The sequence below is a fragment of the Lolium rigidum genome, chromosome 4 (genome assembly GCF_022539505.1).
Source record: "Lolium rigidum isolate FL_2022 chromosome 4, APGP_CSIRO_Lrig_0.1, whole genome shotgun sequence".
Taxonomy (NCBI): domain Eukaryota; kingdom Viridiplantae; phylum Streptophyta; class Magnoliopsida; order Poales; family Poaceae; genus Lolium; species Lolium rigidum.
The window spans coordinates 169894160-169904708 of NC_061511.1; the positions used below are offsets into that span (position 1 = coordinate 169894160).

Sequence of the window (10549 nt, forward strand, 5' to 3'; positions counted from 1 at the left end):
GGATCCAATCTCTTCCTAGCAGAACAGCATAGGTGCTCTTGCTATCGACGATGAAGAACGTCGTAGGGATAGTTTTCCTCCCTACGGTCAAATCCACGTTCAGAACACCTTGTGCGTCGGACGCTTGGCCGTTGAAATCACTCAATGTCACGTTGGTCTTGATCAGATCTGAGCTAGAGCGTCCCAATCTCCGTAGCATAGAGTATGGCATAATGTTAACTGCCGCTCCGGTGTCCACTAGCATCTTATTGACGGGCCTCCCATCGATATAACCTCGCAAATACAGGGCCTTCAGATGTCTGTAGCTTCTCTCTCGTGGCTTCTCAAAGATAACCGGCCGTGGGCCGCAGTCAAGTTGTGCCACAGGTGCCTCGTCTAATCCTGGAGCACTGAACTCCGAAGGAAGGATGAACACCATGTTTGTGCCAGCCGATGTTTCATCATCGGCTTTCCTTTGCTTTGGGCGCCACTCCATTTTCCGTGGTCGACCCTCTTCGTCCAGGGTTCGCTGAACTTTCGCGGCCAGATCAGGTCGTGCCTTCCTTAAAGTATGCAGGTATAACCTTTCGGCTTCCTCCAGGCCGCGCAATCGCTGAACCCTGCGCTTTTGTGAACGGCTGAGTCCATCAGGGCACCACCTTGGCCGGTGGTACCTGTCTTCTTCTTCTTCTCCCTCGTCTTCTGAATCCTCGAGATCTTCCCAACGAGGGGACTCAACGCGTTTGCTTTGTGGCGGGAGAGGCCCTAGGCGCTCGAACACGGACACGTTGGCTGCCTCCTTCTTCTTCTGGTTGCATTCTGGGCAATTGCCGATTGTGGGCAATCGGCTCATTCCTGAATCCCAGCAGTGTCTGAAGAAGGGGCAGTCCCAGTGCCTATCGTTGTCGTCTTGCTCCCTTGACTTTCCTTCGGCACGGCGCTCGTGCTCCTCCTCATCGCGATCGTGCCGACGATGTCTTCTGGCTTCTCTAGCCAGACGATCTCTTTCATCATCCTCGCTGGATCGTCGGCGTTGGTCATACTGACTCACATACTTGCTGAGGAGGTGGTCCGAGAGGGGTCGCTGATATCTTATGTTCTTCACTTCTCCCTCTGTGACATAGCGCTTGCCATTATGACGGAGCCGATCGCGTGGAGCGGCCTCCTCTGTGTCCTTGTTACGAGAGCAGCTGCCCTCGTCTCCATCCTTGCCAGCGTGGTGTCCAAGTCCTACCATGTTGATGCTGAACGAGGATCCTGGCTGGCAACCTTCAGGGTAAGTGCATCCCACCATGTTAACGGCGGGGAAGGGTTGGGTGTCGACCTTCATGGCGTACTGGTTGAAAATCAAACGTCCTTATTCTATCGCCATTTGGATCTGCTGACGCCAAATCCTGCAGTCGTTGGTGGCATGGGAGAGCGAGTTATGCCATTTGCAGTATGGCTTTCCATTCAGCTCCTGTGCCGTGGGGAATTTGAGACCTTCGGGTATCTTCACCTGCTTTCCCTTGAGTAGGAGGTCGAAGATTTGTTCAGTCTTGGTCACGTCAAAATCAAACCCCCTGGGCGGGCCTGGTGGCTTTACCCATTTGCAGGACACGAGGGTTGCCCCCCGAGTCCATTCAGCCACTGCTACCTCTTGGTCTCCCGCAGGAACTTCGTCTTCCTCCGCCTCGACCGGGACTACCGCACGCTTGAATTTGTCCCGGTACGGGTCCGGGTGGCGCTGTTCATATGCCGACAGTTTCCGAACCATATGCGCCGGTGAGGGGTAGTATGCTTGGGAGGCCATGTCCTTGAGCGGTGTTGCGAGGCCCGCTACCGCCAACTCGATCGCTTCCTTTTCAGTTATACGAACCGAATAACATCGGTTCCTAAGATTCCTGAAGCGCTGGATGTAATCTGTCACAGTTTCTCCACGCTTCTGACGTAGTTGTGCTAGATCGGCAATGCTGGACTCGGAAGCCTCTGAATGGTACTGCATATGGAACTGTTCTTCCAACTGCTTCCAAGTCCGGATGGAGTCTGGTGGCAAAGAGGTGTACCACCCGAAAGCCGATCCCGTGAGGGACTGTGAGAAGAACCTCACGCGCAGGGAATCCGACACTGAGGCCGTTCCTAGCTGTGCCAAATATCGGCCTACGTGCTCGATGGAGCTGGAACCATCTGATCCACTGAATTTGGAGAAATCAGGGAGCCGATATTTAGGTGGTAGCGGGATCAATTCGTAGTCGTCAGGGTACGGCTTGGAATAGCCGATTGCCCTCCTTTTCGGCACCATGCCGAACTGGTCTCTCAGTATGGTGCTGATCTGATCCGCCGTGCTGGCTGGCGGGAGTTGAACTCCGAAGATTCGCCGGGGTGGCGTACTTAGCCAGCCATGTTTGCTTTTCCAGCTCTGAGCCAACTGCAGGAGCTAGGCTCTGGAGGTTCGTCGGGGTGGCGTACTTAGTTAGCCACGTCTGCTTCTCAAGATCTGTCGCTGACGTCCCTCCTGTTTTCGCCGGAGTCCCTGATGTTGTGGCCTGGTTCGTGAGAGCCCAGTTACCGCAATCTGGCACATAAGTGCACGCGTACCCGTGGGGGATCTCCTTAGGCGCCTCCTGCAAGAACTGGCAGTCACTAGGGTCACCACCAATCTTGTAGACGACGAATGCCGGTGAATTCGGCACTTCTGTGCTGCCAACGCAAATGGCAGCGGTGGACGGGACCGGAGTGGCAACTCTCCTTGATGCGTCCCGAGAGCTGGTCCCGACGGCGAGTACCGGTGCCTCATGATCTCCTGGATCACGCGAAGAGCGACATGCTCCAACGTGTTTACCGGGTTCTCGCAGTGGCGGTGTAGCGAGTGAGCCACCAAGTAGTTGATCTCCTGCCGCGCGAGACCTGGTGCGTTCTTCCGACGGGGCGAGAGGTCTATCCCATCGAGTGCACCATCGGGCGAGAACCCCTTCCACCCGATGCCATGTGAACGGGTTCGTGAAAAGAGCCGATGAGGTCGGCTTCGAGGATGGTTTTGACCTCGTCATACTTCTTCTTGAGTTCGCGGTCAGATCCTCGTACGTGACTGGCGTGCCGTCCGCCATCTCAGATGTAGATGGCGATGTGGTTGATGTAGACGATTGTCCCACCGGGCGTGCCAGAATGTGTTGCGGTCAAAACCCACCGGCGGGCAGCGACGGGCAACACAGTAGAGCCGGGAACAACTTAGGGCTGCGGCTGGCCCTGGTCCCTCCGAGCGACGGCCCGCAAAACCTTCGGTCACACGTCCGATGCTGATTGCAAGGGCGTGCCACCTGACCTATACCCGGTCGGGAAGGTGATGGAGATGCCTCGCTTAGTTTCCGCATGGCATACACGTAAACATTAAATACGAGCCTCGATCGGCTCTCGAGGTTATCCCGTGAATCGGCTCAAGGAGCCGATCCACCCATGATTCGTACGGGGTGCACGAATATATGGTGGTCCTGCTTGATCAAGATAAAGCTAATGAGATCTACGACGATTTAGGGTTTTCACCGCATAATCGGATCATCCTACTCACGGTAGGGCCTCGCGGCCACGCACGGTGATCGTAAGCCGATCCTAAACAAGGCCTAAAAACCAACACTAGGTTGATCCCCGGAACATCCTGTTTAGGACTAGCGAACGACACCCTACGTGCCGCTGGATCCTCCCACCCTTTGTAAGGCCTAACTATTGCAGATATTAAACTAATCCTTGTAGAACAAGGAGCAATCGTAACGGACCAGATCTACTAAATAATGATCAAGCGGGGTGCCGCCCCTACACCTAAGATAGGTGTAAGGGCGGCTAGATATGCAAGGGTTGCACTACGACAGCATATGATACGAAAAACAATGCTAACCCTAACATATCTATGATAACTACGTTGCTCGCCATCAAAAAGGCTTCAGTACGAGCAACGCATGAACAACATAAAGCTTGTGCTGCCTAGATCGCAGATGCTTACCGGTAGAAACCCTCGAGACGAAGGAGTTGGCGATGCGCCGAGATTGATTTGGTTGGTTGAACGTTGGTTGTTGTTTATTCCATAAACCCTAGATACATATTTATAGTCCAGGGGACTTTCTAACGTGGGAATAATCCCCACCGTGTACGAGACAAACTCTAACTTTTAATCTATGATGCAATCTACTATAATTAAAGATACACGGACAATCTAGCCCAAACTCTCCGTGCAAGGCCGCTTCAGAGATCCTCCACGTGTAATCTTCCAAGTCCATCTCCCTTACGGCCCACCTCCTGATTTGGCCAAAATCTGGTGATAACAATTACTTACTCGTGATCACACTTCCCGCTCGGTCACCCATCCTCCCAAACTAGCACGCTTAACTTCCAAGTTCCATTCCGTCTCGCATCCAAGTGCTTCGCGCGCATGTATGTGATACTAGTATCATATCAATCCTATTCACATGTTGGTCGATGTCACATTTATTTATTGTTTGAATTTCCAATAATTATTTTAATAAACAAAAGTAATGATGTAATAATGAACTTGAATAAATAAATAAACATTAACTTTTTAATTTGTATTTTCTTAAAAAATTTAAATAATTTTTTTGCCAAACCTAAAACCTAAAAATTTGAAAATCTAAAAATTGGTTAAAAGTAATAGTAATCTTTATGCATAATGCAATTAATAATTTTATTTTTTTAAAAAATAAAAATATAAAATCCGTAATTTATAACAAAAACTAAAATCTTCCTGCTTTCGTATTTTCATTTGGAATTTTGAGAATATGAAAATTGGCTAACCGGGTTAACCCGACGGAATTCGGATGTAACTTTTTCCCATGATGATTTTGATATATTATACGTTTTTTCCGACGTCGTATGCAAAAGTTAATGCGATTTTACCATTTTTCAAACCTTTTTTGCAAAATAAGTGAAAATTCGAATTTCTTAATTTTCCCTAATAGTAGGTTGCGTAACATATAGGAATCTCAAAAGATTTTATTTTTTAAATTTTCTATCATTTTCTTTTCTATTTTAGAGAGTTAAAAAGGCGATCCACGGGGGGGTGAAGGATGCATGGGGAGTAAAACCAGAAAAATAACCTTTAGTCTCGGTTGGTGTTACAACCCTTTAATCTCGGTTCGTAACACCAATCTGGACTAAAGAGACATACGCCGGCCGCATCCCACCATAGCCCTTTAGTCCCGATTCTGGAGCATTAGTCTCGGTTCACCAGGAGAACCGGGACTAAAGATCCCATTAGTCCCGGGTCAAAATATTTGGGGACTAATGGGTTGGGATGGAAGACTTTTTTTCTACTAGTGTCGGCTCATCCAGCAATACCGGCAGGTTATCAGGACAGATTCCACCACCGAAAAATCTTGTCAAAGAAAATGAAGATGGGGCGGTCTCGCGTGACAATGGAGAAGGCTCGGACGCTATTATATTGAGAGAAAAAGATGGACACTATTTGGGATCTTCATCTATTGTTTTCTCAAAGTTATTGATCCATCATCTCTGAAAGCACTAGCCTGCCCTGGAAGCTGATTTATCCTTGCAAAGAATCTGTGTTGCATCGGACTACAAATAGGTTGTGAATGACATTGCTGCTAATTCACGAGGGGTTTATGCACCAATTATCAAAGAGATCTTAGTACAACGTTTAGAGTTTGAGAGGTCCACCTCTGTGCATTAAGGAAGAAAATCAAACACTAGTAGAAAAAGTCTTATAGGTGAGATCTTATTTTTGTGGTGTACTAGCTTAATATGCGCCACAGAAAGTTGTTTTGTGGCGCACCTGGCACAGTGCGCCACAAAAATAGCTTCTTTTTGTGGCGCAGCGATAATACATGCGCCACAGAAACAAGGTGGGGCCCACATCCTGCCACCCCCAATCATAGGTTCCACTATTTCTGTGTCGCATAGGATGGGGTGCGCCACAGAAATAAGTGTTTATGTGGCGCACTGGCCCGGTGCGCCACAGAAATAATTGTTTCTGTGGCGCAATTGTTCTGGTGCGCCACAGAAATAGTGGAACTTATATCATGTCGTACCCCCTCCCCTCTCCCTACCGCGCGCCCGTACCCCTCTTCCCTCTCCGATCCCTACCGCCGTGCGCCGCCATGGTGAGCGTTGGCGTCGCCGTCGCCATCGCCATCGCCGCCGCCTTCCTCCGCGAGGGCCGCATGCCGCCACGCTCCTCCCATCCCCGCCACCTGCAGCACAAGCCGCTACGGCGAGGAGGGGCCACCGCATCAAGGTGGAGGAGGGGCCGGCATCGCGTCAAGGTGGAGGAGCCGCCGCGTCCTCCACCCCTGTCGTCGTCAGTGAGCTCCTCCACCCCTTCCGTCATTCTCAGTGAGCTTACTCCCCTCCCCTCCCTCTTCCTCTCCCGCGCGAGCACAAAGTGCTCGACGAAATGCGCCACACAAAGGTTCAGTTGGCTACCAAGGACTTGTCTCATCTGATTAGCTGGGATATGCTATGTGTTCTTGCTTGTTTAAGCATATCTATCACTTACTGGATTTCTTTGTTCTTGCTTGGCCTCTCTTTTGCCAGCATCACTTGGTCTATACCAAGTGATGAATAATCCCTTTGGAGCATCTGCTCCATGCTATATATGTGTGTTTGAGCATGCTTACGATGGATTGCTTGCTTGTTTGTATTGCTGGTTGCATCTCAAAGTTGGACATTTGGTTGGTTTTGTGTGTTTGAGCATGCTTATGATGGTTGCTGGTTTGGTGGTGTTTTTGTACTTGCTGATGATTAGAATGTTTGGTCGATCACTATTCTCTGGGGTGGCGCCAGCGAGCCTGGTGTGATGGCACAAATATCAATCTCTTGTGCATCCTACCTGGCCTCGCTGACGCCATCCCTGAATGTTAATATTTGTTTCGACCAACAAAGTATGAGGCATATGATATCTAGTTGAGATACCACTTGGCTCTTTCTTCCATTTTAGTGCCGATGATTAGAATGTTTGGTCACCTATACACTCCGGGGCGGCGCAAGTGAGCCTGGTGTGATGGCACAAATATCAATTTGTTGTGCATCCTACTTGGCTTCGCTTACCCTTTCCCCGGTCCTATGGTCAGAAACCAGAGTTGCAGTATACGCCTTAATATACTTTGCAGAAGGCCCCCCCTTTTCCCGGCCGCCGTTTCGTGAACGAATCCTTGACGAGACAACAACGCCGACCTGCCTCTCCGGCGCAAAACCACACCAGTCCCAGCCGTCTCCCTTGTGGCCGCGTCTCCTGCGCCCTGCGCTCTTCTGCATGGCCGGACCACGATTGGACTCACCGGGGGAATAATGATAATCCCCATCACCACTATCGTCAGACTGCACAGGTGGAGAGTACTTTGCAGCAGATGCCACTTTTCTTCCCTCGCCGTCCAGTGAACGAGTCCTTGATGCAAAGACCGTACCGGCCTGCCTAGCATCATGCCGGTACTGGTAAAAACTTGTTGGCGTTCAACCTATCACCTCCATCCATTCCATAATTCTTGTCACGATTTTAGTTCAAATTATAATTCTTCTCGTGATCTTAGATTAATTATTAAACAACAAGAATTATGGAACGTAAGGAGTATTTGGAATGTTTTAGTGAACTGGTTGGCGGGCGTTACACAACCTAACTTGCTACATTTGTTCTGGTGCGAAGCAAACATTGTTCACATTAAGTGGATGTGGTTGTAGCACACGTAATTCGTCCACCTCCGATGAGCTAAGTTCATGTAGAAAATGAGAAGACCATGTGCTAATTTTATTGGGCTTGAAATATTTTTGCTTTAAACTGCATTAAGAAAAGACAAGTACACTCTTTCGTATACAAATTTTAACCTAAACGTCCATTTATCTGTAGACAAAGGAGTACCCGTAGGCAGCTTCTTCTCGTAGCAATCAGTAGTTGGAATGGATCTTTACCATTACAAATCAAAATCGAAAGTATAATAGATGCAAATCAGGAGAGATTATTTGTGCAGAACAATGTGGCATAACAACATGTCATGAATATAGTAAAAATGGGGGTAACTTTGTACGGCATGAACTGTACACTGTGCATTGTTCCTAGTGGAGTGAACTGGGCAACAACCAGCTTCGAGCTTCCGAAGACGTGGTACTTGTCGGCGAAGGCTACCAGGGCGTTTCGCTGCCTCTTCCAGTAAACCGAAATTCACATAGAAGTGGATTGCACGATGGCCGGCTGCCTGCTGGTGCAGAATAGCTCAGGACAATGAACCGGTAACGCCTGGTGTGGACGCATATATGCACTATGGGCCAGCTTGAGAGGGGTACACCACAGAACTGCAGTTCAGAAATAGGGTGGCGTATAAAACACGTGCGTGCTTGCGCTAGAAGCCTAGAACTGAATGTTCTGATCGTGCTACTTCATGTTCGAGAAAGCTCCAGATCATTATTCCTGAGACCTACCGTGCCTAGTTAGCTACTGCAGTTTGTATTGTCTGCGTGCGCTTGTGCGCCTTCGAGGACTTGTTTGCCATGCATGGATCGTCGATCTACTGCCAACACAAAATGTGTTGTTTGCTGAAGTGGTGAAGCACACGAAAGAGTCGGTCACTTAAATAATATATAGGGCAAATCACAGAAGAAAAAAAAAAGAGCTCATGTCTCGTGCACAGAAACTCCGCAGATATTTTACTGTGCTTCGAGCCCAAAGCATGATGCATGTACTCCAAATCTCCAATGGAGTTGGTTGTAATCTTATTGGCACAATGATACTAGAGCCAACCGAGTTGGTAGTATCTTATTGCCACATCGACTATAGCAGTTTAATAGCCAATATATACTTTATTTATTCATAGCCTACCACAAACAGTCACAAAATATTTTTGAGCACACGTTGCAGCCGACTTTTAATCTATAGCTACTTCTCATCCAACTTAGAAGAAATATATTACAGTACTTCCTCTGAACCTAAAGTCTAATTTGTTCCATCTTTTAATATTAGGAAATGGAGTTGGTATGGTTTATCCACCATGTCCTCTTCTCTTTAGCGTCGACGTGTGCCTCATTCCTATTACTAACTCGGAAGGACATGTTCACGAAGTCTAGGAAGACGCACCAAACCGGTCTTCCCCTCGCCTCAGCCCATGATCAATTGTCACGGCGCCGCAATTGCTGTATGTGATCGATCAATCTCGGTAGAATCGGAAGCTAGAACATGCGTAGACACTATTTCATCACCTAAAGCCTAACCATCCATGCACAATTAAAGTGGTAGAGCATTGGTGTTACATATTATACCCATTGACTCATCCAACTTATACATGTTTAACCTTTGCCAAATTGGTGTGTGATGACCCACAAGTATAGGGGATCGCAACAGTCTTCGAGGAAGTAAAACCCAATTTATTGATTCGACACAAGGGGAGCCAAAGAATATTTGTAAGCCTTAACAGCGGAGTTGTCAATTCAGCTGCACCTGGAAACAGACTTGCTCGCAAGAATTTATCAGTAGCAACAGTTTTATAGCAGTAGCAGTAGTGAAATATAAGCAGCAGAGTAACAAAGACAGCAATAGTGATTATAGTAAACAGCAGGATTAAAATACTGTAGGCACAGGGATGGATGAACGGGCGCTGCATGGATAAGAGAACTCATGTAACAATCAAGGCAGGGCATTTGCAGATAATAATAAAACAGTATCCAAGTACTAAACAACTATAGACATGTGTTCCGTATATAGTCGTGCGTGCTCGCAATGAGAAACTTGCACAACATCTTTTGTCCTACCAGCCGGGCCTCTAGGGAAACTACTGGTAATTAAGGTACTCATTTTAATAGAGTACCGGAGCAAAGCATTAACACTCCGTGAACACATGTGATCCTCATATCACAGCCTTCCCCTCCGGTTGTCCCAATTTCTGTCACTTTGGGGCCTCGGGTTCCGGACAGCAATATGTGTATACAACTTGCAGGTAAGATCATAAAACAATGAATATCAACATGAATCAATAACATGTTCAGATCTGAAATCATGGCACTCGGGCCCTAGTGACAAGCATTAAGCATAACAAGTTGCAACAATATCATAAAAGTACCAACAACGGATACTAGGCACTATGCCCTAACAATCTTATGACTATTACATGATCAATCTCATCCAATCCCTACCATCCCCTTCAGCCTACAGCGGGGGAATTACTCACACATGGATGAGGGAAGCATGGATGGTCGATGGAGAGGCGTCGGTGGTGATGATGGCGATGATCTCCTCCAATTCCCCGTCCCGGCAGGGTGCCAGAACGGAGTTTCTGGCCCCGAGACGGAGTTTTGCGATGGCGGCAGAGTTCTGGATGTCTTCTGGAAAATATGGTCGAACCCCCGTGCGTTTTTAGGTCGAAAGCTTTAAGTAGTCCAGAGGGGAGCGTCGGGGGCTGGCCGAGGCGGCCACACCATAAGGCGGAGCGCCCCCCTCCTTGGTCGCGCCGGCCCCTATGGTGTGGGGGCCGTGGGCCTCCCCCTGGCCTGCCCTTCTGGCTCCGTGAGTCTTCTGGGAAAATAGGCCCTTCGCAATTATTTCCAGGGATTTTCCTGAAAGTTGAGTTTCTGCACAAAAATAAGACAC

General features: G+C 48.4%; 1 long non-coding RNA gene across 1 annotated transcript; it reads right to left on the minus strand.

Annotated features, from left to right (window-relative positions):
- Nucleotides 1-7889: 7889 nt before the first annotated feature.
- On the minus strand, nucleotides 7890-8539 carry LOC124706186. The gene is made up of 2 exons (XR_007004337.1): nucleotides 8392-8539; nucleotides 7890-8265 (listed from the first exon to the last, which is right to left on the minus strand). It is a non-coding gene; the product is annotated as an uncharacterized LOC124706186 (long non-coding RNA).
- Between the last annotated feature and the right edge of the window lie 2010 nt (nucleotides 8540-10549).